The 25885-nt window shown below is 41.3% G+C and overlaps 2 long non-coding RNA genes across 2 annotated transcripts; both read left to right on the plus strand.

Moving 5' to 3' along the window:
- The first annotated feature begins 2142 nt into the window (after positions 1 to 2142).
- LOC123801046 (uncharacterized) lies at positions 2143 to 8260 on the plus strand. The gene is made up of 4 exons (XR_006782094.2): positions 2143 to 4139; positions 5178 to 5246; positions 6019 to 6178; positions 6995 to 8260. It is a non-coding gene; the product is annotated as an uncharacterized LOC123801046 (long non-coding RNA).
- A 4331-nt stretch (positions 8261 to 12591) lies between these two features.
- Positions 12592 to 23536, plus strand: LOC123801049 (uncharacterized). The gene is made up of 3 exons (XR_006782096.2): positions 12592 to 13106; positions 18602 to 18725; positions 22919 to 23536. It is a non-coding gene; the product is annotated as an uncharacterized LOC123801049 (long non-coding RNA).
- Positions 23537 to 25885: the final 2349 nt, after the last annotated feature.

Genomic DNA, 25885 nt, shown 5'->3' on the forward strand with positions numbered 1-25885 from the left:
TAATCCGTTCTTTATTGCCGCTGCTCCTTCTTGCTGCACATAGTCACTGTAAGAGCCACGCCCTCCAGAGGGTTTTTTTGTAAAAAATTATTTATTTCAGTGGGGGAGGGGCTGAGGGAATCTCAAGCGGACTTGGAGCCGAGCATGGAGCCTGACGCCGTGAGATCAGGACCTGAGTTGAAACTAAGAGTAGGATGCGCTTAACTGACTGAGCCACCCAGGCGCCCCGGGAACCACCTGCAATCGAGGAAAGGATGCCTCCTCTGGGAACGCACAGCCCTGCGGACTCTTCAGCCTCACTTGCATTCACATGGTGGCCCTGGTCAGTAAGGACACCTGGTCCTGCCCCTCTTGAGAGAGGGATGCTGATGTGATGCTGACTGAGGTCTGTGCCAGGCACTGTGGGCCTCTGAGGGAGGCTGGCCCCTGCCTTGCTCGGGCTCACAGGGACATAGGTCTCACTGCTCGGCTGTTTCCAACTCTTCTGGCTGCTGTTTCAGGGAGGCACCTGGGGAGAACTTGTGTGATCTCCTCCTCCTCCCCGGACAGCCACACACGTAGAATGCAGAGGGTCTGAGATCTGCTCCTTTTGTGAACTCCAGGGCAATCTGCCCTCCACACTCCTCCCCTTACTTTAGAGCCCCACGGGTGATTTATCCCCCTAAAGTTGAACCAAGTGACTTCCGGAACATGCTATGACTAAGCGAAGCAAAACAAAACAAAAACCAAGTTAATGGGAAAAAGTTAATGGGAAAAAGACAGTCTCTTCAACACATGGCATTGGGAAAACTGGACAGCTACATGCAAGACAATGAAATGGGACCACTTTCTTACACCATACCCAAAAATAAACTCGGAATGGATTAAAGACCTAAATGTGAGACCTGAAACCCTAAAATTCATAGAAGAAAAAAGAGGCAGTAATCTCTTTGATATCAGCCATAGAAACATTTTTCTAGATATGTCTCCTTTGGCAAGGGAAACGAGCAAAATTAAACTATTGGGACTACATCAAAATAAAAAGCTTTTGCACAGCATAGGAAACCATCAACAAAACAAAAAGATAACCCTCTGAATGAGAGAAGAGATTTGCAAGTGATATGTCCAATAAGGGGTTAACATCCAAAATATATAAAGAACTTATACAACTCAACACCAGAAAACCAAATAACCCAGTTAAAAAATGGGCAGAAGACATGAACATTTTCCCAAAGAAGACATATATGATGGCCCACAGACACATGAAAAGATGCGCAACCACTCATCACCAGAGAAGTGCAAATTAAAACCACGAAGAGATATCACCTCATACCTGTCAGAATGGATAAAAAAACACAAGAAATGAGTGTTGGTGAGAATGTGGAGAAACAGGAACCCTCATGTACTGTTGGTGAGAATGCAAACTGGTGCAGCCACTGTGGAAAACAGGATGGAGGTTCCTCAAAGAATTAAAAATAGAATTACTATACGATCCATTAATTCCACTACTGGGTATTTACTCAAAGAATATGAAAACACTAATTTGGAAAGATACATGCACCTCTATGTATATTGCAGCATAATTTACAATAGCCAAGATATGGAAGCAACCCAAGTGTCCACTGATAGATGAATGGATAAAGAAGATGTGGTGTGTACATATACGATGGAATATTAGCCATAAAAGAGAATGAAATCTTGCCATTTGCAACAACATGGGTGGATCTAGAGGGTATTATGCTAAATGAAATCAGTCAGAGAAAGACAAATGCCATATGATTTCACTCATATGTGGAATTTAAGAAACAAAATAGATGAACAAAGAAACAAAGAGACAAACCAAAACCAGACTCTAACTGTGGAGAACGAACAGATGGTTACCAGAGGGGAGGTGAGTGGGGGGATGGGCGAACCAGGTGAAGAGGATTAAGAGCACACTTATGATGAGCACTGAGACATGCACAGAATTGTTGAATGACTATGTGGTGGAGCTGAAACTACTGTAACGCTGTATGTTAATTACAATGTACATATTTATATAATTACAAATTGCAATTTAAAAAAATGCGAGTTAGATTTTCCTTGAGACGTCTTGATACGTGGGAGCATCACATTGCCTTATGATCTTTTTCTTTAATTTGCAGTTATGCTATAAATCAAATTGATTGTGGAAATAATCTGGTGATTAAGTGGATTAAAGATTAAGAGAAATAAACTGGTGGCCACATAACCTTTAGCAAAAGCCTCCAGAGGTCTGGACCTTTCGGGAAACTCGGCAAGGCTTTTTTTCTTGGTGGATTAACTGTAACTGTTATTTGCATATGAACTTGAGGTGCTGACTCACCCTCCTAGTCTCTGGTAGCAGGAACTGCTTGCTGCAACTCTCAGCTGGCCTCCCCTCTGACAAATGACTTAGGCAAACAGAAGCTGAGACCCAGGGCCCAGCCTGAGGTCACGGCGGAGAATTGCTTCACTTGCGTCGGCGGCCCACCTGCTGGTCGTTCCCGGCTTGGCGTTACTGCTTCTCCTCTGAGCTGGTTGCCCCCCCTAGAATCCACAGAGCCCCTGGCCCCACGGTAGATGATATAAACAAGCAGCCTTCTTTTTCTTTGTTTAGAATTCTTTCAGGACTAACTAGGTTTTTTTGTTTCTTTTTTTTAACTACTGAAGCTCAGTGAAATCAAACCCAAGGATTAAGTGAAAACATCAGCCAACAAGATCAATAAATCATTAACTTGGGCAGCCCGTAGAGGCCTGTTGCCTGGGTTGCTTTGCCACGTGACGGAAGGTTCAGCGACTTCCGAAGTGGAAACAAAAGTTGGTAATGATGTAGCTGAGCCTGAATTCGTTTATTTCCCCCCCAAGCTCGGGGAGGGAAGGGCCGAGCACGATGCTGTACCACCACCTAGTGATAAGTACACGCATATCACCTACGAGGCCGCCAGCGGGCTCCGAGAGGCGCAGGTCAGCCTCCGATAGAACAACGCACTTGGATGGAAGCTCAGTGCCTCAAATCACAGCAGTCCTCGCTCGCGGCTTTCGCGGAGTCCTTCAGGGGTTTCCGCGTTACGGCTGAGACACGAAAAAGCTTTAGGACTTTATGGGCGCTTTGGCATGTCGTTGGCTCACCCGGCCTGGCCTGAGATATCCCTGGCAACAGGTCAGTGTTAGGAAGTGTCCCCGGCTCCTGCTGCTGCGGCCACTTGCGAGCTGGCTTCTCAATGGCTCCCCGGAGGTGACACGACTCACAGTGTGAGGGTCTAGTGTCCCACAGGAAGAAATCTGACCAGTGAAAAACGAGATTGGAAGGAGCTGGTGGATGAGTGACTCTCCCTGTCTCCTCCCTGAGGGGCTGTTCTGACACAGTGTCCATATTGCCTCCGGAGATGTCTTCAAGGACAACCAGAGTTTTGGTGGTGCTGTGGCCAGCTCAGTACTACACCACCTGATTTTTGCTTTTCCTCCTTTCCATTCTTATTCCCTCTTGTTTCCTTCTCTTGATCTTTGGGGATTGCATTCTTCATCCGTGGGTTTACGTCCGAGTTTTGCCTCAGGCTCTGTTTTCTGGGGACTTTGAGCTAAGAGAGTTCACATGCCCATCCTGGAACAGTTATGGGGTCTGGGTATCTAGGTGTCCATTCTGACACGGGAAGTGAGGTGCTGTGATCGAAGTTTCCACCAGGATCAGATGGAAAAGGGGTGGAGGTCCCCAGAGGAACACACAGAAGGATAGGAAGGAGTGCCCTGCAGACGGAAATATACCTTCCTGGTGTTGGTGAAGGGGCCAAGCAATTTTGAAGTCATTACACACGCATTGTCCTACCTTAGCCGTGAGATCCAAGTGAATGTCGCCGCGGGGGGACCCCTGACATCATGTGTCTTTGACGTGACACCGCATGAGGCACATAGAAGCACCCACGAAATAGTCTCAACGAAACTCTTTGATTTAAATGCAATCAAGCCTTTAGATGTAACTTTCAAGTTACAGGAAACATGGGAGAAAGAGGAGCAGGTTAAACAACAGCTCAAAGAAAACACTCTCAAATTTAGACTGTGGAATATTCTACAAGACAACTGGCTGGTGTACTAGTCTCCCAGGGCTGTAGTAACAAAGCACCAGAAACGTGATGGCTGAAATGACAGAAATTTATTATCTCACAGTAAGTACTAATCTGATTTCAGAATTTTGTTATTTTTAAACAATTTATAACAGAACCGATCTCAGTTATGCATTTTGAGACAATATGTTGTAGAAAGAATATTCAACTTATGACAGAGGAGGTGTGAAATGTGTTCTATGAATAAATTGGAAACTTGTCTGCTTGATCTGAAGACAGATTGGGACATCTATCAATAACCCCAGAGAAAAATTGCTCTCTGGCTTTGTAATCAAAGGTTTCTTTTTTTTTTTTTTAATGAAAGTCTTTTATTTGATTCTTTTTTAAAATTTAAATCTTGTTAGTTAACACACAGTGCAGAATTGGTTTCGGGAATAGAGTTCAGTGATTCGTCTCGTATATACAACACCCAGTGTTCATCACAAGTGCCCCCCTGAGTACCCATCCCATCTAGCCCATCCCCCACCCCCTCCCTCAAATAAAGTTTTCTAATGTATATCTCCAGGATGTGGAGGCTGTCAATTCTGACAGATTTTTAAAAATCAATATTTCATATTGAGTTTGAAGTCCTGCGATGATTATGTTTTCAAATTTTTGAGAGCCATTAGGATTATGACGGTGTTAAAAATAGGTGGAGGCATCATTTAAACATGTGTCGAAGGGAGATTACATTTACATGTAAAATATTCTCAAAGACTGAAACATCTTTGGATCCTGGTGCATCAGTCACTTAGATCTCACTTCGACAGCCTTTTTTATTTTCCAACAACTGAAAAGTAACTCATTACTTTCTTTAATATCATGCCATTACTGTGGAGTGGAATATAGTTAAACTAATAGCCCCTCAAAAACTTTGATGACAGGTATACATAAAGTTTATGAGCCCAGAAGTCCCATTTCAAGTAGTGTTAATCACCGTGTTTGAATAAAAACACGCAGACAATTAAGACATCGTTTGGTCTGCCTTTGCTTTGGAGGGCCTTAAAAGAAGACTTTTGTCACAGCCTTATCTCATGAATCATACTTGGGTTAGGTTGACACAAAACACATTGATCATTTTCCTTCTCCAAATTCTTGTAGGATGGATGCTAAACTCTACATGGTCTTGGGGTCTTTCAGACACCTTAACTGCATTTCTCCAACTCTTGGGTAAGTTGGGTAGGTTTCCTGTGGACCACTTTTCTATTACTTCGTGTAACTTCACAAAGTACCAGGGATAATTTCACTAACTTATGTCAGAAACATTTAGTGGGCGCCTGTGGGGCAGAACACTGTCTGAAATCTCAGGGAGCTCACAGTTTAATGGAAAGACAAATGAACTTCCAGTGACAGCCCAGTTTCAAGAGTATTCCACTGTGTAAAAAAGCCATATTGCGACCCGGCTAGTGCCTGGCTTCAAGGCTCAAAACCTCTCCAAGCCTCAGTTTTGCCATCTGTAACATGGGAATAATTACCCCCTCACAGAACTGTGGTACAGATGAATCTGTAGATTTTGTTATCCACTGTTTCTGAATTTATCTTACAGTTTTGGTTACATGAAAACACTGAATAAATCAATCATCAATCAATCAATCGATCAATAGCTATCACTGTCTTTGTGGTAATTTTTAAATTCTTGGTGGAGGAATTTGATTAGCTCAATGAGTCAGGTGGCTAGTCCTGGTTCCGTGGTCTGTGGCTATTTCTGTACAATGCGGCTGGCAGAAGCCCACCGCTATGACTTGGGGGACCGAAAGCAAATCCAAACCCTGTCTACTGCACTTCACATAAAGATTTTGTTGTGATTAGTAAAATGCAAATCACTTTAAATGTTGTATTGAATTAATAGTTTATTTTTGCGAGTGTTAATAGCATGGCTATTATCCTGCAGTGTTCTATGAACTTTTTCGATATTAAGAAAATGTTTCTGAATTTGAAAAAGCTAGACACTCCTGTTCTCGGGAAGAGGCATTTGCAGAAGTACTTCTAGTACTCCAGGCTACTACAAAAATGAGAAGACGCAAGAGTTCTGGAGATTAGTTGCACAGCAATGTAAATGTACTTGACGTTACTGAACTATACACTTAAAGATGGTTAAAATTGTAAGTATTATGCTATGTGTATTCTACCACCATAAAAAATCTAAGAAAAAATGAGAAAACACAGACCCCAGATAGACTCGCTGAAACATTTCAAATTCCATAGTGTTTCTTATTTAATATCCATAGTCTTTAATAAACAGGCATTAATAAATACCATCAGTTCAAACAAAACGTGGTTCCATCTGGCTAGATAATATATATATATATATATATATATATATATATATATATATATATATATATTTAATTTATATCTGCAAATGAAAGAACACAAGAATAGGTACACACTCTTGTACATAGTACTAAACCCAAAAAGAAGGAAACCACCTGAGACATTTAAAGTGTAGAGTACAAGAAATTATCCATTATCATTGGCAGAGGGACATGTCCCCCCCCCATGAGGGACAACTTTTAGAATACTCATTCATTTTATAATTAGCAGTAGAGACCTAACAGTTGCCGGGTTCAAGGAGTGGGATAAGGCAGTAAATCAGATATCCAGGATCCCTGTCCCCATTGAGTTTATACTGTAGCAAAGGAGCGCATTAGACCGGAAATGACCAACCAGTGTATTAAGTATTCTGGTAGCTGTGGGAACACATAGGAGAGAATCTGGGGCTTCCTGGGCTTGTAAGCCCAGGTGTGAAGAATAAGTAAGAGTTAGCTGGACAAAGAGGTGGAGAAAAGAGTGATTCAGGCAGAGGTAATATGGTGCTCAGAGTCCCAGAGGTGAGAAGGAAGACCGTGAATTCAGAGAACTGAAGGAAATCCAAAATGTTTGGGGAGTGGGGTTGACATCAGTCTGGATGTTTTCAGGGTTGAGATCTGCTGAGCGGTTGATGTGGAACAAAAGCAAAGGATTTAGGAGGTCGGTGAGAGATTGTCTGAGGTGAAGAACCATGACATGGAAGTTGAATTGGAGAGGAAGAGAGGATCCCAGAGGTGAGGAGCTGGAGGATTGACCGGTAACAAAGGGTGTGTTGAAAAATGGGAAATTAAGGGCAGGTCCCAAAGACATAAAGCTGCAAAATGGGAAACAGTGTAGTATATTGGTTGAAGAATGAGATTTGAAAGCCAACAGACCTGGTTTGAATCCTGCTCTTTATCATAAATTTGACCTCATTGTCCTTATCTGTATAAAAGGGTTATTATAATACCTATTTATACGGTTGTTACAAAGTGAACGTTTTTGAATGTATACAACCAACTTCATAAACCACTTTATGCATGTAGGAGCCATCAATGCATAGTAAATACCTAACTGCCATCACCTTAGCTCTGTCCTGGGCACAGAGGGAGAATGTTCTTGTAGATGGCTGGAAGGAAAGCAAGCTTCAAGTCTGCCTTTTTTACTGTATTCACAGTATCCAGATAGTGCCTGCACATAGTAGATGTTCAATAAAAATTTGTTAAAGGAATTAATGACCAAATAACACGTAAGTGGTTGAAATCAGTGTGGTTTTTTGGGGGAACATTTTGGAAACATATAGCTTAGAACTGTTGATACTCTTTGACTGATTTAATTCATGGGATCCTAAATACATACATCTAAATATGTAAAAAGCTAAAAGCACTAAGATGTTCATTGCAGCGCTAATGATAATAGTGAAAAACTGGAAATAACTGAAATGCTCAATAACTGAATAGATGAAGTCAGCTTTGGCATATGCATTTTAAAGGATGCAAAATGTACACAACAAATTTATTTGCGATGCATATATTCTATTATGGAAAATGTTAAGAAACAGTGCTAAGTGAAAAGGGCAGATTTAACTGTGGTGTTATCACACAATGGAAATACATGGAATCTGTGCATAGGAAAATGTTAGAAAATATACCAAAATATTGGTGGTAGACTATAGATAAGTTTTTCCTTTTTTCCTTTGCTCTCCCCTCTTCCTTTTTTTTAAAATTCAGAATTATATAATTCTCTGTATGAAATTATGCAAGTAGCTTCATGTAAATGAGAAAGAGGGTCCAGGTGGAAAGTTGTCATCTGTTTTAGTGGCGGCAGTATTTTAGGTCCTAGAAATCAGGGGCAGTGGGAAGTGTTGCTGAAGATGGGGGGGGGGGCGGGGAGAAGAGAGGGAAAAGGAAATGAGGGTGGGAAGAGAGGAGGAAAATTAGAGAAAAGAGGTCGATAGGATGGTTGTGGGGACAAGGGGTGCCGTTGCCTTCTGACTCCGGTGGCAAACTCCTTAACGCAGCTAGAAGGACAGTTACATGGTGAGGACACTGCTGTCATGGCGGATGTCGAGAACGTGTTATTTGGGTTTCCCTCTTGGTAGGTGCAGTTGAAGTGTCAAGAGCTGGATTGGTCATGACCCATGTGGCCATACCCCACATGAATGTGACAGTCTTCCCTTTCCTACAAACTCCCAGTATCATCAGAATCAATCATTTCTGAACGTCTTGTATATTCCGTGTCTTGTAAATGCAAAGATCACATGGAATAGGGTACAAGAATTGAAATAGCATGGAGGAATTAAGGGATAATTTTAATCCAAGCCCTTCAAGTCACAGATGAGGAGGTCTGAGGACTGGAGAAGTGAAATGACTGTACGAGGTGACGTTGAATGTTTGCAGCAAATCTGGATTAATTCTCCATGTGCCGTCTTGACAAGCGGGTCCTTGCGCTGCTCTGTTCTTGGAGACCTGCTGGCTGGCTTCTTAAGGCTACTCAGACAGTATCTCTTTCTAGGAAAACTCAAATTTGTACTTAACACCTGGGAGTGGTCAGAACGGAAGCTGAGTGCAAGAGCGATGCAGAAAAGGTGAAGGGCTTCTCCCTTTCCACAGTTCCAGGGGAGTCAATGTTTCTTGCTTAGATGATGATGATGATGATGATGATGATGATGGTGGTGGTGGCTAATCGTCACAGAGAATTTACTAAGTGCCAGGGCTTAAATTAAATGTTTTTATACATTAACTTACTTAATTCTCTTAACATTCCTATGAGGTAAGAACAATTATTATCCTCGCTTTTGTAGATGAGGACACTGAGGCACAGAGAAGTGGAGAAGTTAAGTGGCTGAAGTCACTTTACTATAAAGTGACAAAGTGAGATTTTGAGCGGAGTCAGATCAAGAGTCCATGCTCTTAACTACTGTTCTATTTAAGATACAGAAAGAGACAGAGAGAGAGAAAGAGAGAGAGAGAGAGAGAGAAAGCAGTGACAGAGAGAAAGGAGAGGGGGCAGGGAACAGAAGTGTGAGAAGGAGAGGGAATTGAGAAGGAAAGGAGAGATTGAAGCTTATTAGGGATGTACGCACTGGAAAATACATGTCTTCTGGCAGAAATTAGCTGGTCTAGATAAAGCGGTTCTTTGGCCAAACTTCTTGGCAAACATATTTTTGCAGAAAAATGACCCCCAAACTTTCTACTTACAACGGCTCCTTTATGCCCCAAATTCTTGGTAATATGTTGTGATGTCATCAAGATTTAGGAACATTAATCCTTAAGCCTGGAATCTATGGCTCCTGGAAGTCTTGCCAAGACGGTGGAATTGGTGGGTTTCCAATCTCTTCCTGTTCTGTGTGTTGGAGTCCAGGCAGATGGAAGAGTGGGAGTGGGTAAAAGGCATGGTAAGAGAGGGGGAAGCTTTATATTTTTTGGGTTTCTTTGTAAATTCTTATGATTTATAGCCAAAAGAATTTATTTTAAAACTTCCTGATGAATAAACAATCCTGTTTATAGGATGATTTTAATAAAATTTCCTTTATTTTTAACTTTGTTATATTTCTATTATAAATTTGATCTAGTCTCTGAAAAAGTAAGAGGCCTACATGACATTAAAAATAAAAGCTGAAAAAAATGAAAAGAGGATAACACATTCAGTTAACTACTTGTTTAGTCAATGTGGCAACAACGATGGTTTGACTGCTTTTTGGAATTAGCTGATTTTCTCACTAGCTAGTTATACCCATAATAAAGCTATGATCTGATATTCTCTTCACCTTAACTGATTCTTTTGTCTTTTAAGTGCATAGATTAATGCTTGGAATGTACAGTCTAGCATTTTCAATCTGGACAGTCTGGTGGGGAAATTTATGGGAATTCTGAAACCATTAATCTTTGGCTAGGATCATCTCAAAAGTTTAAAACAGGTATGTCTCTTTCATCCTGTTTTTCCCTTGATGTTGTGTTTACTCACCTAGAACTGTCAAGTTTTCTTCCCCATTTTTCATCAAAATTTGTTCAGGTGCTTCATTCTGAAAAATAACTTAGCAAGCTAAATCCACCAATATATTAAAGGGATAATATGTCATGACCAAGTAGGGTTTATCCCAGGAGTGTAACACTGGTTTCACATTTGAACATCAATTTACCATGCTGACAGAATAAAAAGAATACAGGGAATCTGTGTATCTTCTACTCAGTTTTGCTGTGAACCCAAAATTGCTCTTAAAAAATAAAGGCAATTTAAAAAGTCAATTAAAAAATGAATCATATCATCATCTTGGTAGGTAAAGGCATGTGACAAAATGCAATATTTATTCATGGTAAAAACTCTAAGAAACGAGGAATTGAAGCAAATTTTTCATCCTGATAGAGGACATTATGAAAAACCTATAGTTACCATAGTACTTAATGGTGAAAGAGTGAATGCTTTCCCCCTCAGATGAGGAACACGGCAACGAGGTCTTCTCTCACCAGCTTTACTCAGCATCGTATTGGAGGCTCTCTAGTGAGTAAAACAAGACAAGGAAAACAAACAAAAGGTCAATAGATGGAAAAGGAAAATCATATTTTATCCAAACATTGAAAATTCAGAGTTGGTAGGATTTGAAGCAACTGTAACTCACATATTGCTGGTGGGATGCAAAAGGATACAACCATTTGGAGAACAGGCCATTATTCAAATACCAGCCACATAAACCATAATTCCAATCCTGAGAATTTAGCTAAGAGAAATGAGAGTAAGTACCTGCACAAAGACTTACACACATACATTTGCGGCAGCTTTATTGTTAAAGCCTAATACCAGAAATTATCCAAATATCCATCAAAAGGTGAGTGGATTAACAGATTGTGGCATATCCCTATAATGGAACAGTACTTATCAATAAAGAGCAAAAAAAAAAAATACTGATTCATGTAATAACATGGAAAAATTTCAAGATCATTAGGCTGAGGGAACAAGCCAGATGAGAGTACATACTATATTATTTCATTTTTATAAGATTCTAGAACATGCCAACCAACCTATAATGACAGAAAGTAGGGCAGTGGTTACCTGGAGATGAGCAGGGGAGGAGAAGATGAAAGAGAGATGGATTTCCAAGGGGGCACGATGGCAATTTTAGGGGTAATGAAATATTCATTATTTTGTTGGCGTGATGGTTTTTGGTGTGTGCATATGTTGAAATTCATGGACTTGCACAGTTTATTAAATATATGCAGGATATGCTGTGTTGATTATATCCCAATAGAGCTGCTATGAAATTAGCAAGCTGAAGCAGAAGGTGGAGGAAGCTATTTGGGGGCCTTCCCTGATGCTTCTGGAATTTCATGTTACCTGCATGCCTATATCCAGATTTGACCCTATTTTGGTGTAGGAAAAGAGCTAATTATAATCCAGGTTTCCTGTTTAGCAGGCTTCTGAACATGTAATGTATTTATTTCAAATGGACCAACTGTTTCTGTGTTACCTTGCTGTTCCTGGTCCCCAAGAAGGAGCTGGCAGTAACCGTTCCTTGTTCCAAATGCCAGGGAATCAGGTGTGAGGCAGCTTAAGGAGCTCTTATTTTTAATCTTATTTCTTCCCCAAATGAAATATATACCCTGTGTTGATGCTTCAGAACACTGAGGATGAACACAGATGGTAAATCAAATTTAGGGAGGAGGGATGTTCTATGTAACTCCTAAATGCCAACTTTGAAACACTAGATGGCTCCCCTAATGTATTTTAGATTGGAGTTAAAAATAGGGCTCCTCATCAGAATTATTGCGAAAGATGACAATCATTTTTCAAGCAACGGACAGTTGCATCTATGTGGGCTCTAGCCACTGAAGAAAAGGAAAACTCAGTGCAGACTGAATAACGCATTTTTAGAGATTGGAACTTTTGGCTGTCTCTTCTGCTTTGGGGCAAATACACACCACGGGGAACCAGCCTAATGAGCTGTTGCTATCGATGGATTCAGGAATACATTATACAAAACGGTCATGTATTATTTTGGAAAAGAAAAAGTGTTTTTTAAAACTAATTTAAAAACATGTACTTGACAGTTGGTGTTGGAGAGCTGCAGGATATGACCCCCCAAAGCTGCCTGGAGGAGCTCAGGACATGCCTCCCCAGAACATGCCACACTGGTCTAGTGATTATTCTGAGCTGTAGGCTCTTGATAAACAGCAGGGAGAGGCTTCAGCTCCTCCAAACAGAGCTCATGTCATAGATGGGCTCTCTGGGAGTTTTCCCAACCAGGGAAGACTGACTCTTGTCACAGTAAAGCAGACTAGAGGTCCACACCACACCCAGACACTTTGTCACAAACTACTGTACCTCCCATCTGTTCTTCTAAGGTCCCATTCATCTTTCCTAAAAATCATTTCCTCTCCCTGAAGAGGCCTACATCCCTCTCCCCTTTCCCTATTAAGATTGCATTTAAGCCTGAATTCTAAGCCACCTTGAGGAGTTAACTCATTTCCTCCCGACTCTCTCCCATATTTATATGATGGTAAGTGTTAATAAACTTCTGTTTCTTTTTCCCTTGTTAATTTGTCTTTTATTACAGGGTCTCAAATAAGAACTTGGAAGAGTAGAGGGAGAATTATTTCTCCCCCCCCTACAGTGTGATAATACTATTTATAGCCCTAAAAGCCCAAATGACCAACCTCAACTCATGCTGAGCCCCTGAAGATGTTTTGGAAGCAGGAGTACAGTGCTGAATTTTCTGAGAGGCCGGACACATGCAATGGCTGAAAGGTCAGAGAAATTGATGAAGAAGAAAAAATGCAGGCTCTGGAATTAGTCATTCTCAAATACTCCTAGATGTGGGGATTTACTTCATTTTTCTCTTCTGTAAAATGGATATTCAGTGAATGTTAGTGTGCCCATCCCTGCTAATGAGTAGACTTTATTCTCTTTGTGCATATCTAGTAGAAAAATCTATATCTATCTTTGCATAGTACCTTATAGTTTGGAAAATGTTTTCATATTTATGAGTGATTTGCAAACTTTTTTTTTTTAAAGAAATGGGGTTTTTCTCGAAATGAACCACTACACAGATACAGAAGATGTAAGAAAATATAAAGGTGGGTTTGCTCTGGTTGAACAAGGGGCGAAGTTTCAACCTTTGCAACGCTCCCAGTCATTCCTACATGTTCTTTCCCTCTATATGGGGACTTCCCTCTGCAGCACAGTTGAAAACCTCTGCTATTCATTATATCATTTGATCAGATATAGGACTTAGATGGACATTGATATGATGGAGAATCTTAGAAGCCAAAGGATTGTGTTTACACTAAGATCACATATTTACTTCCTTAGGGGCTTTTTTCTAAGAGACAGTGTGGTCTGATTGCAGGGAAGGTGTTATGCTGACAGGCAAAGGGATATTTCCCCCAGCTTGGTCTGTCTGTCCACTGAGGAGATCACTTCTCTGTTTCCATATCCCTGTCTCTAAAATGGTTATATTAATTAATAGCAACCTCCCTTCTGTTTTCAAGGATACTAAGAAAGGGATCCAAGTTCACTGAATGAATCATTATGCAAAGCCAGAGAGAAATAATGAACCAATTTGAAAATGGATATGGGTAAAGAACTTTCCTTTGATCTTTGACAAGCCAACATTTTCCATGATGCCAATTTTAATATAAAAGTTGGCTAATGACTAAGAGCTGAAAGTCTTGGCTAGTGACTAATAAAATTGAGTTATTCTACTTTTTGGATTACAAAAAAAGGCAATTGCTAGTGGAGCAGCCCACAGGGGATTCTTCTGAAGCAAATGAGCCCTTGTTTTCTAAGTAGGGGTAATGTGCCCCCCTCAAGCCCTGTGAGATGGTCTTCCTGGAAAATGGTCTCAGCTCAAGCTTCCTTAAAGCTCCACAGGGATGAGCTGATCTGGTATAAGCTATGATATTTAAAGCCACATGAAGCCTACAGGTTGCTATGCTAGGAGAAGCAGATTATTCCTATGGCAGACCTTTGGTGATTTGGCCCCTGACACCTGCTCCCATTAACTGGAAGATCTGATTCACAGTATTTCAGGCCTGATTTGTTAGGTTTTGACTGGGCACCGAATTTAAGTGTGAGGTGGGCTACAGAGAAACCTTGTTTTCAAACATCTGATTCTGCTGGTGTTGGATGAGTCAGTCCTATGGGTCTCAACCTCCTTCCTTCTGTTGGCTGCTTTTAGTCATCAAGGAGAGGAAGGGAAGAAGCAGAGGAAAGTCTGGCTCGGTTGGGAGCTTGAGCAGATGATTTGGTTTGAGAGGGAGGTGGTGGAACCTTTTGGTTGTAGACGATTTCTGGCTTGGGCAGGGATTTCACATATCCAGATTTTTTCCTACACATTTCAGACGCTTGGAGGAAAAAAGGTTATCAGTTACTCATCCAGGACCGTGAATCCCAGACTTTCAGATTGTTATGGATCAGGAGAATTAAAAAAAAAACCCTTTTGGGATCAACAGAAGCTTTCCGGCCTCCTACTTAGCCAAAGGAGGCCTTTAAAGAAATGACTTTTGTCTTCTTTCATCACCATTTCATTAACAAACTGACATTTAACTACCCTACCTCTCCCTGCATGGAGGGAGGATTTAATCTACAACAAAAGCCAATCTTTTACATTTGAAGTTTGGCTTTGTGAAAATACTCATGAGACGATCTTTGTTTTTCCTGTTTTGTGTGTAATTATGAGAGCCTTGCCACAGACCGGCGCTTGGGAGCACTGGTTCCGGAGAACCCTGGCATGCTGGGGCAGATTCCTAAGGAATCTATTTCATGTAGAATCAATGATCCCATTAGGAAAAAGCAGTTTCAAGGGCTCTGAAGTGGCTAAGTATGAGTTATTAAGACATCAGACCGTCCATGTATTTGATGGTGTTCTTGGTGATTGGGAGATCGGAGGTAGGAGGGAGGCAGAGAGCATAATTTCCCTCTCGGATCATTGCGTTAGTGCTGGCACAAAAGGATATTTTGTCAGTGATTCTGTTTAGGGTCACTCATATGACACCTTGGTTAATCCTGGGGGCAGCTTGTGAACAGCTAAAACCTAACAAAAGAGTTTCAAAGACCTCAGTAGGAAATTAGGGCCACCTGTTCAGTCATTCTGTAATTATTGTATTCGTGGTGGGAGAGATAGAGGCCTCCCCACCAAAGATCATTGTCATTGGCCATGTTGGCATCAACAGACATGGGGGTAGGGTTGCCATCATGACAGTGATATAATTCAGACAGAATCAAGGTGAGGTCAGACCGTGCTGGGCAAATAGGAGGGTGGGAGACAGCCAGGGTCGCCAGGGCAAAGGCATCAGAAGTAGTGAGGGGGGCTTTAGTGACCACTAAAATTAGTGATCTCACTGCCCAGAAAAAGAAGAAGCTTTGGAAAGCTCCATTTCCAGGACTCCTCTTGTTGGACCACAGGGCCAAAGACTTTAACAAAATAATCATAAACTTTATTTTTTAAGAGCAGTTTTAGGTTACAGAGAGATAGCTCAGAAATTTTAGGGTTCCCTTATAAACCCATTCCCCCAGTCCACAATTTTCTCTATTAATAACATCTTGCATTGGCATGTGCTATAGTCTGAAAGTGGGTGGCCCCTGAAATTCATATGTTAAAACCTCATGCCCAAGGTGATGGTAGCAGGAGATGGAGCCTTCAGGAGGTGATTGGTCATGAGGGGCCGAATGAAATGAGTGCCCTTATGAATGAGGCTCCAGAGAGATCCCCTTCCTTCCCCTTTCCCCTTCCACCATGTGAAGAGACAACCGGAAGTCTGCAACCAGGAGAGGGCCCTCCCCTGACCATGATGGCTCACTCATCTTAGACTTTCAGCCTCCAGAGGTGTGAGCAATGAATTTCTGTTGTTTAGAAACCATGCAGTCTGGGGTACTTTGTTAAGCCGGAACTGACTGAGACAGTGTGGCCCATTTATCACAGTTGATGAACCACTATTTATGCATTATCATTAACTAGTCTGTCGTTTACATTCGAGTTCACTTTTTGTGTTGCAGGGCTCTTGGGGTTTCAACCGCTGCGTAATGAGACGTATCCACTGTTATAACATCACAGAGACAAAGAGTCTCCCTGCTCTAAAAATCCCCTGTGACCTACCTACGATTCACTTACTTCCTCTCCCCTGAACTCCGGGCAACCACTGATCTTTTTATTATCTTCATAGTTATGCCTTTTCCAGAATGCCATGCAGTTGGAATCATAGAGTTTATAGAAGTTCAGAATGACTTCTCTCATTTAGCATATGCATTTAAGTTCCCTCCATGTTTTTCCTGGCTTGATGGCCCCTTCCTTCCTTCTTTAAATCATTTTTAATTGTGGTAAAATATATATATATATTTTTATATATATTATATTTCTTTTGTAAAATATATAATATATTTTTATATATTATATTTCATATTTATAAAATATATAACGTATTATATAAAATAATTTTATATATAGTACATATGTAATATATTATATGTAATATATATATATATATACACGCACTACATATAATATATAAGGTTACCATTTTAGCCATTATTAAGTGCACAGTTTAGCAGCGTGCAGCCACTACACCACCACTTTCTTATTTTGCAAAACAGAAACCCTGTACCCATTGCACTGTAACTCCCCGTTCTCCACTTGTCACCAGTCCCCCGACAAACACCATCCGCTTTCTCTTTATTAATCTGACTACTCTGTGTGCCATGTACAGGTGAAACCACAGAGTGTTTGTCTTTTTGCATCTGGCTTAGTTCACTTAGCCCAATGTCCTCAAGGTTTATCCATGTTTTTGCACACGTCAGAATGTCCTTCCTTTTTAAGACTGAATAATAGTCTATTGCATGTATGCCACATTTTGTTTGAATGTTTATCTACTTACTTGGGTATACTGTACTACACGTGGATGACTTCTATCCTTTGGCTAATGTGAAAAATGCTGCTCTGAGTATGAGTGTGCAAATATCTCCTTTAGACCCTGATGCTGGGTCATATTGTAATTTTAGTATTAATTAATTAATTAATTTTTAGAGAGAGAGAGAGCGCGCACTTGCACATTTGAGCTGGGGGGAGGGGAAGAAGGAGAGGGAGAGAGAGAACCTTAAGCAGGCTCCACGCTCCGTGCAGAGCCCAACTCGGGGCTTGATCTTGTGACCCTGAGATCATGACCTGAGCCGAAACCAAGAGTCAGATGCTTAACTGACTAAGTCACCCAGGCGCCCCTATTTTTAATTTTTTGAGCAACCACCACACTGTTTTCCAGAATGACTGCTCCTCTTTCACATCCACCAACAGTCCACAAGTGTTCTAACTGTTCCACATCTTTACAAACACTGGTTCTTTTCTGTTAAAATATTTTTTTTAAATAGCAGCCATCTTAATGGGTGTGATAGCATAAGGGTACCTCATTATCGTTGATAGCTCCTTTCTTTTTATCTCTGACTAATATTTCATCGGGTACAGATGCGCCGTAGTTTTGTTTATCCCTTCCCCTACTGAAGGACATCTTGGTTGCTTCCAGGTTTTGGCAATTATGAATAAGGCTGCTATAAACATTTGTGTGCAGGTGTTAGTGTGGACATACATTTAAAATTCATTTGGATAAATACCAAGGAGCACGATGCCTGGAGCATATGGTAGGACTATGTTTAGCTTCATAAGGAACCCCCCAACCATCTTCCAAAGTGCCTGTGCCATTTTGTATTTCCATTCATTAGCATTGTTCCCCATATCCCTCGACTGTCCTGCTCTTGGCTGGTGTGTTCTGGGAAGGAAAAGCTGCAGACGGATCACTGACAGCTGGCAGAATCTTGTTTTTATGTTCCTTCAATATAACCTTCAATCAACTGGCCCTCTGGAGAGTGAATTTGGACTGAACTGAGGCAAAAACTGCTTGGCTTTCGGTTCTGGCCACCAGAATTCACTTTTTATAGAGATTAAAGTGTATTAAGGAAATCAGAATTTGAACACTCCCCGAAATAAAACTCACAGTGCCGAGCCCAAGGTACAAATCAGTTAAGGGCTGTGTTCCTTTCTAGTACACTTTCTATGCCATTAGTATTCGGGTAAATTTCAATGTTTGGGACCCTTTGTTTTACAGAAACTTATTTATTTTTCAGATAAGGGAAGGCAGTAAAGGGCTCTTCCTGGAAGTTTGAGTCTGGAACTCAGAATTTAAAAATATTCACCTGTTCGAGAATATTCAGAATTGTTTTTATAGGTACAATTTCTAAATTAAAATAACTCTTACTAGGTACAATCACAAGAAGAATGAATACATATGTTCACTGAAAGACCTACAAGAGAGAGTTCTCAGATGACTATGTGTAATAATGCAAAATAAGCAGCAATCCCAACGTCCGCCAATGGTAGAATGGGTAAGTTGAATGTGGTATCTTCATACAATGGAATCCTATGTGGCAAAAGGAATGGATACCAATCTGTTTTAATTACTATAGCTTCATACTATACATATCTTCCAGAACAAACCCACCCTCATTTTTCTTCTTTATGCATGAAGGTATAGAGTAGATAGTTACTATCTTAGTACACTTTAGTCATTGACCTTCACTTTGGCCATGTCCCTGTGTGTGTGTGTGTGTGTGTGTGTGTGTGTGTGTGTGTGTGATGCACGTGACTAAATTTGCTGGGTGTTGGGGATATAAAGGAGTTTAACACAAAATACCAGCTCTGGTGGACTTTATGCTCCTGAGGAGAGAAGATAGATTGTCAGGAAGAGTAAAGAACTACCGGCATGTGTTAAGTCACAAAGAAAAACAATGGTAAGAAAGATGTGTTGTAAGGCAATGACCTTTTGTCAAAGTACTAAGGACAATGAGTTTGAAATGAAAATCCCTGGGAACTGAATGCTCTGGTCTGGCTCCTTGGATAATGATGAATTTGAAAAATAGCTTTGATGGAGAGTCCTAGTTATGCAATATCGTTTATATTCCTGGGTTAGTAAGGAGACTGAACTAGGAAGAGTATAAGCTTGAAAAGTGAGGAATAATATTTGAGAGGTGGGTTGGTACTAGGTTACTTAAAGTCTTTATTGTTCACTGCATTCGTTTTGTTTTTTTCCTTAAGATCTATTCATTTATTTGAGAGAGAGAGAGAGTGTGTGAGCCAGGGAGGGGTGGTGTCTGTGGGAGAGGGAGAGAGAATCTTCAAGCAGATTCCCCTCTGAGCACAGAGCCTGATGCAGGGCTTGATCCCAGGACCCCGAGATCATGACCTGAACCGAAATCAAGAGCTGGCTACTTAGCCAACTGAGCCACCCAGGCGCCCCCGCTGTGTTAGTTTTCTATTGGTGCTGTAGAACATCACAAACTTAGTGCCATAAGACAACATAGATTTATTGCCTCCTTGTTCTGAAGGTCAGAAATCCAAAATGAGGCTCACTGGGCTAGAATCAAGATCATAGCAGTGCTGCATCAAACTTTGGAGATTTTAGGAGAGAATCCATTTTCTTGCCTTTTCCAGCTTCTAGAAGTTTCTCACATTTTCTGACTATGGCTCCTGACATCGTCAAAGCCAGCAATGTCTTCTGGAGTCATTCTCCCACCACTCACTCCGACACTGACTTTTCTGCCTCCCTCTTCCACATTTCATGACCCCCCCCCCCATCATCCGGGATAATTTCCTTATTTTTAGGTCAGCTGATTAACTGCCTTAATCCCATTTGAAACCTTAATTCTTCCTTGCCTGTTGATGGTTAGTTTTATGTGTCGACTTGACCTGGCTACAGTACCCTGTTACTCAATCAAAACCCGATTCTAGCAGTTGCTGTGCAAATATTTTGTAGGTGTGGTTAACACCGAGAATCAGTTGATCTTAAGATTACCCTCAATAATTTGGGTGGGCCTCATCCAATCAGTTGAAAGATCAGAAGCAAACACTGAGGTTTCTCTGAAGAAGAGGGAATTCTGCCACGAGACTGCAGTATCAACTTCTGCCTGAGATTTTGGACTGCTATCCCTGGTACTGTGTGAGCCAATTCCTTGAAATGAATTTCTCTCTCTTTCTCTGACATATATATATATATGCACACACATACACACATATACATATATATGGTGTATATACACATATATATTTATATAAAATATAAAATAATATATAATTAAAATATTATATTAAAATTATATTAAAATATAATTTAAAATATATAATGATATTATATAAAATATATATATTATATACACACATATATATATTTCCTCCTGTATAAGGCAGAATAATGGTCCCCCAGAGACGTGGCTATATATGCATTGTGTCACATCCAGCTACCAAGGTTAATTTTTTGCCTATATTTAAGGAGATACCATTGAAGAGATTTGAATGGGAAGTGATGTGGTGAAGGATTACTTCTACAATGGTGCGTTGGTTATACGGAAAGAGAGACACCAGAAGAAGGTAGAAACACGTCTAGATATGAGGTGATGTGGTTCTGGGTCAGGGTGGGTGGTCCTGGGAATGAACAATGCAGTAAGGTTTTTCAAAGACTTTGGAGATAAGAACGAGTAAACGTGCAGTTAATTTTGTTTGGAAGTAGAGGGTAGGGCAGAAAAAGGATTTTGAGCCAGAGTCACACTGAAAGAGATTCAGCTAGGGTACAGCAACCGTGCCAGTAATTTAAATAAGTAACATTTAATATAAAGAACTGTTTACCTAGGGGAGCCTGGGTGACTCAGTCTGTTAAGGGGCGGACTCTTGATTTCCCGCTCAGGTCATGATCTCAGGGTGGTGAGATCAAACCCCGCCTGCGGCTTGCGCTGGGCATGGAGCCTGCTTGAGACTCTCCCTCTCCCTCTGCCCTTCCCCACCCATCTCTCCCTCTCTCTAAAAAAAAAAAAAAAAAAAAAGAATTGTTAGCCAGTAAAAAGGCAGTTCACTAGATGAGCTAAAGCCTTAGTTGAGTACACAGACAGCAAGCGCAGAAAACCGCTACTACAGCTCGGCAGGAGGGAATGGGAACAAGAAAAGAACTTAGAAATTTATTTTTATTTTTATTTTTTTAATAATTTTTTTAATGTTATGTTAGTCACCATACAGTATATCCTTAGTTTTTGATGCAATGTTCCATGATTCATTATTTGCATATAACACCCAGTGCTCCATGCAATACGTGCCCACCTTAATGCCCATCACCGGCCTATCCCAATCCCCCACCTGCCCTCAGTTTGCTTCCCAGAGTCCACAGTCTCTCGTGGCTCATTCCCCCTTCTGTTAGAAATTTAGAAGAGATCCCTGCCCTCCACCAGTTTGGATCTAGTCCTCTTCAGTGAGGGCATGGTAGCTTCAGAACAATGTTGGTGACAGGGGCCACCGCCCTGGGGGCCTGGGCAGCAGCTGGTCTGAGGACGCGGAGGTGAGCCCTGCAGAGGAGGGGACAGTCCCCGCCTCCTGCTTCCCCAACCAGTGCCCCTCTGGCGCCCCCTGTTGGCCAAGCCGAACATCGCGCTAACTGGCAGAGGAGAAACGTCTACAGGGTCCAATTCCAGTATTATAAGGCCCGTCAAAGAAAGGCGGATTTGGAGCTAGGGCAATCCATGAGGAACCAGCACAACTTTCATTTGATAAAACCTTGCATAAAAAATGTAAATAATAGAGAACACAGAGATATGTCTTTCTTCATAGGTGTTGCTTTTCACTAAAAAGAAGTGACAATATTGCACCACAAGTAAAATCCTTACTTTCATATACCACTGGGGACAAAGGGTAGAAAATGAAAGTAGGCCAACTTTACTAAAGAGAATTGGAACCGAAAGGTGAGATGACCAGAAGCAGAGTATTTTGTGAGTCACGGGGAGAGCTGGGTACAGCTCACCGTGTAAAACATCTTTCATTATTTTCTACATCACGTATGTTGTTCGTACTATAGGAGAAGGGAACAAGTGAGTTGATTTAATATGAAATAGAAGGAGGGGAAAGCTGGCATGCTGGTTCCTGCTTCAAGTGCCCGGGTGCTGGGGGAAAAGGCAGCTTCTCCCTCCCTAGACCGCCTTCCCAGTCATTGATGATCTGTGATTCCGAGTCTCCTCTTCTCCAGGTCAGATACTGATGGCACCTCTAGAAAACATGGGCCCCAACGCTGCTCATCATTGTGTGGCCTCTGTCCAAACTGTCCACTTCTTTGAAACATCCTTTCTATATTTGTAAAATGAAGGGGTTGAGCTGCAGATTTCCAAGAGTCTCTTGTCTCTGTAAGAGCGTCTAATAAAAAATGTCGCTTTTTTGGAGTTCTTCCTCCCTCATGAACGGGAGTTGTATTATGCCCTCAACTGCCTCATAGCGTGATGTCTGGAACTGAACTCCTTCATCCCGGGCCAGAGTGAGGCATGCCTGAAACTCCCAGGGAAGATGTTTTCTAGAACTTTTTGGAAAACACAACATACTTTCTGAGCATGTTTGGTTCAGCTCTGTTTGGCTTGTTTTGCCCATAATATGCATGGGAAAGGGGAACAGATAGTATAAAACAGAATTGAAGATGGGGACGCCCATCGGTCTCCATCATGGCGTGTAAAATCTGAAGGCAGAGCCTAGATAATTTTCTTCTTCTTATTTGCAGAGTCACCCAGCTCAGTGCTGTGGCCATCTGTGTACTCAGAAGACGCTGGTTGAAGTGAGTGGATTATGCATGTTTCCATTTCTGGGAGTTACATTTTTTAAAAAGACTATTTGGTCTAGAAAAGTTAGGTGGTGTTTTGACTTGAGCCGCATAACTTTCGTAACTTGATGGAAGTCACAAGAAACTCTGGATCAAATCTGTTAATTTTCAGATTCGAAACTTCTGTTTTACTCCACACGGCAAAAGGGAATAGGGTTTGACTCACACTCACGAGCTCCACAAGCGACTTATGGAGAATGCAGAGTACCAATCTGTAAATTGGAAGAAGGAACGTATTGGACAGGCAGATCGCAGAATGTCTACCATGTGCATAGCGCCCTTTGGAGGAATCCTCTGCCCACAGTCACTGATGAGAGGTGAGGCCGGTGGGCATGGCATGATCGCATCCTCACCTCCCGCCCTTCTCCTGTTATGGACCAAGAATGGGAACTTGACCCAAGGACTGCCATTCAATAGGCTGGCCAAACTTCCCTTCATTTCCCTGCTCTGATTGGCTACTCAGTTTCTTTTGAAAATTTAGATTTAGGGGCACCTGGGCGGCTCGGTCGTTGGGCATCTGCCTTCAGCTCAGGGCGTGATCCCAGGGTCCTGGGATCGAGCCCCGCATGGGGCTCCTCTGCTGGGAGCTTGCTTCTTCCTTTCCTACTCCCTCCGCCTGTGTTCCCTCTCTCGCTGGCTGTCTCTCTCTGTCAAATAAATACATAAAGTCTTTAAAAAAAGAAAAAAAAGAAAAAAAAATTAGATTTAAAACATAGAGAAAACTTGCTGAAACCTAAAGGTTGTTATGAAAAAAGAGGTAGGAGAAACTCACGATGGGCTGGGCTCTAGGTAAAGTCAAGAGGGAGTCATGGAGATAGTGAGTCAAGAGGAGTTGAGTAGTAGAGAAAGGACGTACAGAGTAAATAGAAAGAACCAGCCAGTGGACCAGAGGGAAAAGAGGTCCCAAGATTCAAAGCACTCTCAAAAACCTGATGGTACGGTTGTATTATATCTGCTATAAATTCTCTAACAGCAGGCACTTGGCAGAACTCCAGTGTCAAATCTTGCTAAATTGCTGATACTTACTGTAACCAGATAACCTTGGTGTCTCTCTTTTTCTCCCCCATCTCTCTTCAATCCTAGCTGGACACCTAATACCATCTGACTTAAAAATTTCTATTATTACTATTATTATTTTTACTTTTCTTTCTTTTTTTTTTTTTTAAAGATTTTATTTATTTATTTGACAGAGAGAGAGAGACAGCCAGCGAGAGAGGGAACACAAGCAGGGGGAGTGGGAGAGGAAGAAGCGGAGCAGGGAGCCTGATGCGGGGCTCGATTCCAGGACCCTGGCATCATGCCCTGAGCCAAAAGCAGATGCCCAACGACTGAGCCACCCAAGTACCCCTATTTTTACTTTTCTGAAAGGAGCTCTCCTTCTCCCCCATTCTCAACTATTCCAGTCTTTTGACCAGCTACCTCCCTTCTACCTTAGTAGATAGTCTCATCTTAGTTGAGACAATGAGGACCCTTAGTACTCTCTTCCTGAAACTTGTCTGTGCTTGATAGTGTATCTTATATGTACTTATAAAGTATATATGAAGTTTAATGTAAATATGTTTTAATGTTATAAATTTGATATCACATCTAATATTTATGCTGTGATGTAATTATGTGATTAAATTATATAATCTTTATTTTATTATCATATATCCTTTTGAAATGTTATTCTTTTTATAATGTTTATTATATAGTGAACTGTGTTAATCTTCTCTAGGACAAAGGAGAGGGGGTGGGCGGATGTTGGAGGGACAAGTCCACCACTCAGACAGAAGGACGTACACACCGAATGGAAAATGAAGAGACAGAGGTTAACATCCACATTCTGAAAGCAATAACCCAGTGCAGTGCTCGGTAAACAGCTTGGTAAAAAATTTCATTTTATCTCCTGAATAAGTATCAGATCCACCAGATGGGGCTCTAATATTCTTTTAGTTCAATGATGGAAAATTCCAAGCATTTACTATTATCTTTAGAGAAAGAAAATATATTTCCCATATTAAAAGAATTTGCTTGAGATAGGGTTATGCCTTAATAAGCATTATCATTCTTTAGTATCTTTTAATGCTATAAGGTGATTTATATAGAAAGTGGCCAATTTGCTGAAAATTGATGCATCCAAATAGTCAAATTAAATCAATTCAAGGAGTTCTGAGTTAAATCCTTTTGCAAGCCTTCTTTTAGGGAAACAAGGACATATTTCACACACAAATAGATGGATATTGCTACAGGACTGATCCATCTTTGGGGTCACTGACATAGTTTAAAACGTGAATTATTTAAAATGATATTAAATCATTGCGGAATTTTTCACAGTGGCAATATACTCAGCCCGATCCAGCTATTTTGATAGGTTATGCTGTAAGTGTTGGAAATGGTGATTCCCCCCCCCCCCCCCCCAGGGCAGGGATGTGTGCTCTCCAAAGAAAACATTTTGCTTCTATTTTTCTGAGGTTTGGATTTGGAAATCTGAGTCTCTTCTTGGACTCCTTTCTCCATGACTCATAACTTTTGTTCAATCTGGAAAGAATGCCAACTTGGGAGCTGCATCTGAATTTTGATTGAGAGAGTGGGTGGGTCAAGATCACAATCTTGAGACTGAGCTGGGTTGGATCCATAATGTCATTCAGTGGAAGAGTCCTGTGTGAGGACAAGGGGCCAGGCTTTCATGAGGTCTCAGGTCAGCCGGTCACGAAGGACCACCCGTACCGGCAACGAAGATAATTGCTAACACTCACCCAATGTGTCTACGTGTTAACTATTTTGTCCTCCTTCCATTGGTTTTCTGGGTCTGGCTGGGGCTCCCTTTGGGAAGGACAATTCTCCGGAGAAGGTGGCAGCTAAGTGCCCAGCAGCCGACACGCATAG

Source organism: Ursus americanus, chromosome 10 (genome assembly GCF_024610735.1).
Source record: "Ursus americanus isolate L20-20 chromosome 10, mUrsAme1.1.p, whole genome shotgun sequence".
Classification (NCBI taxonomy): domain Eukaryota; kingdom Metazoa; phylum Chordata; class Mammalia; order Carnivora; family Ursidae; genus Ursus; species Ursus americanus.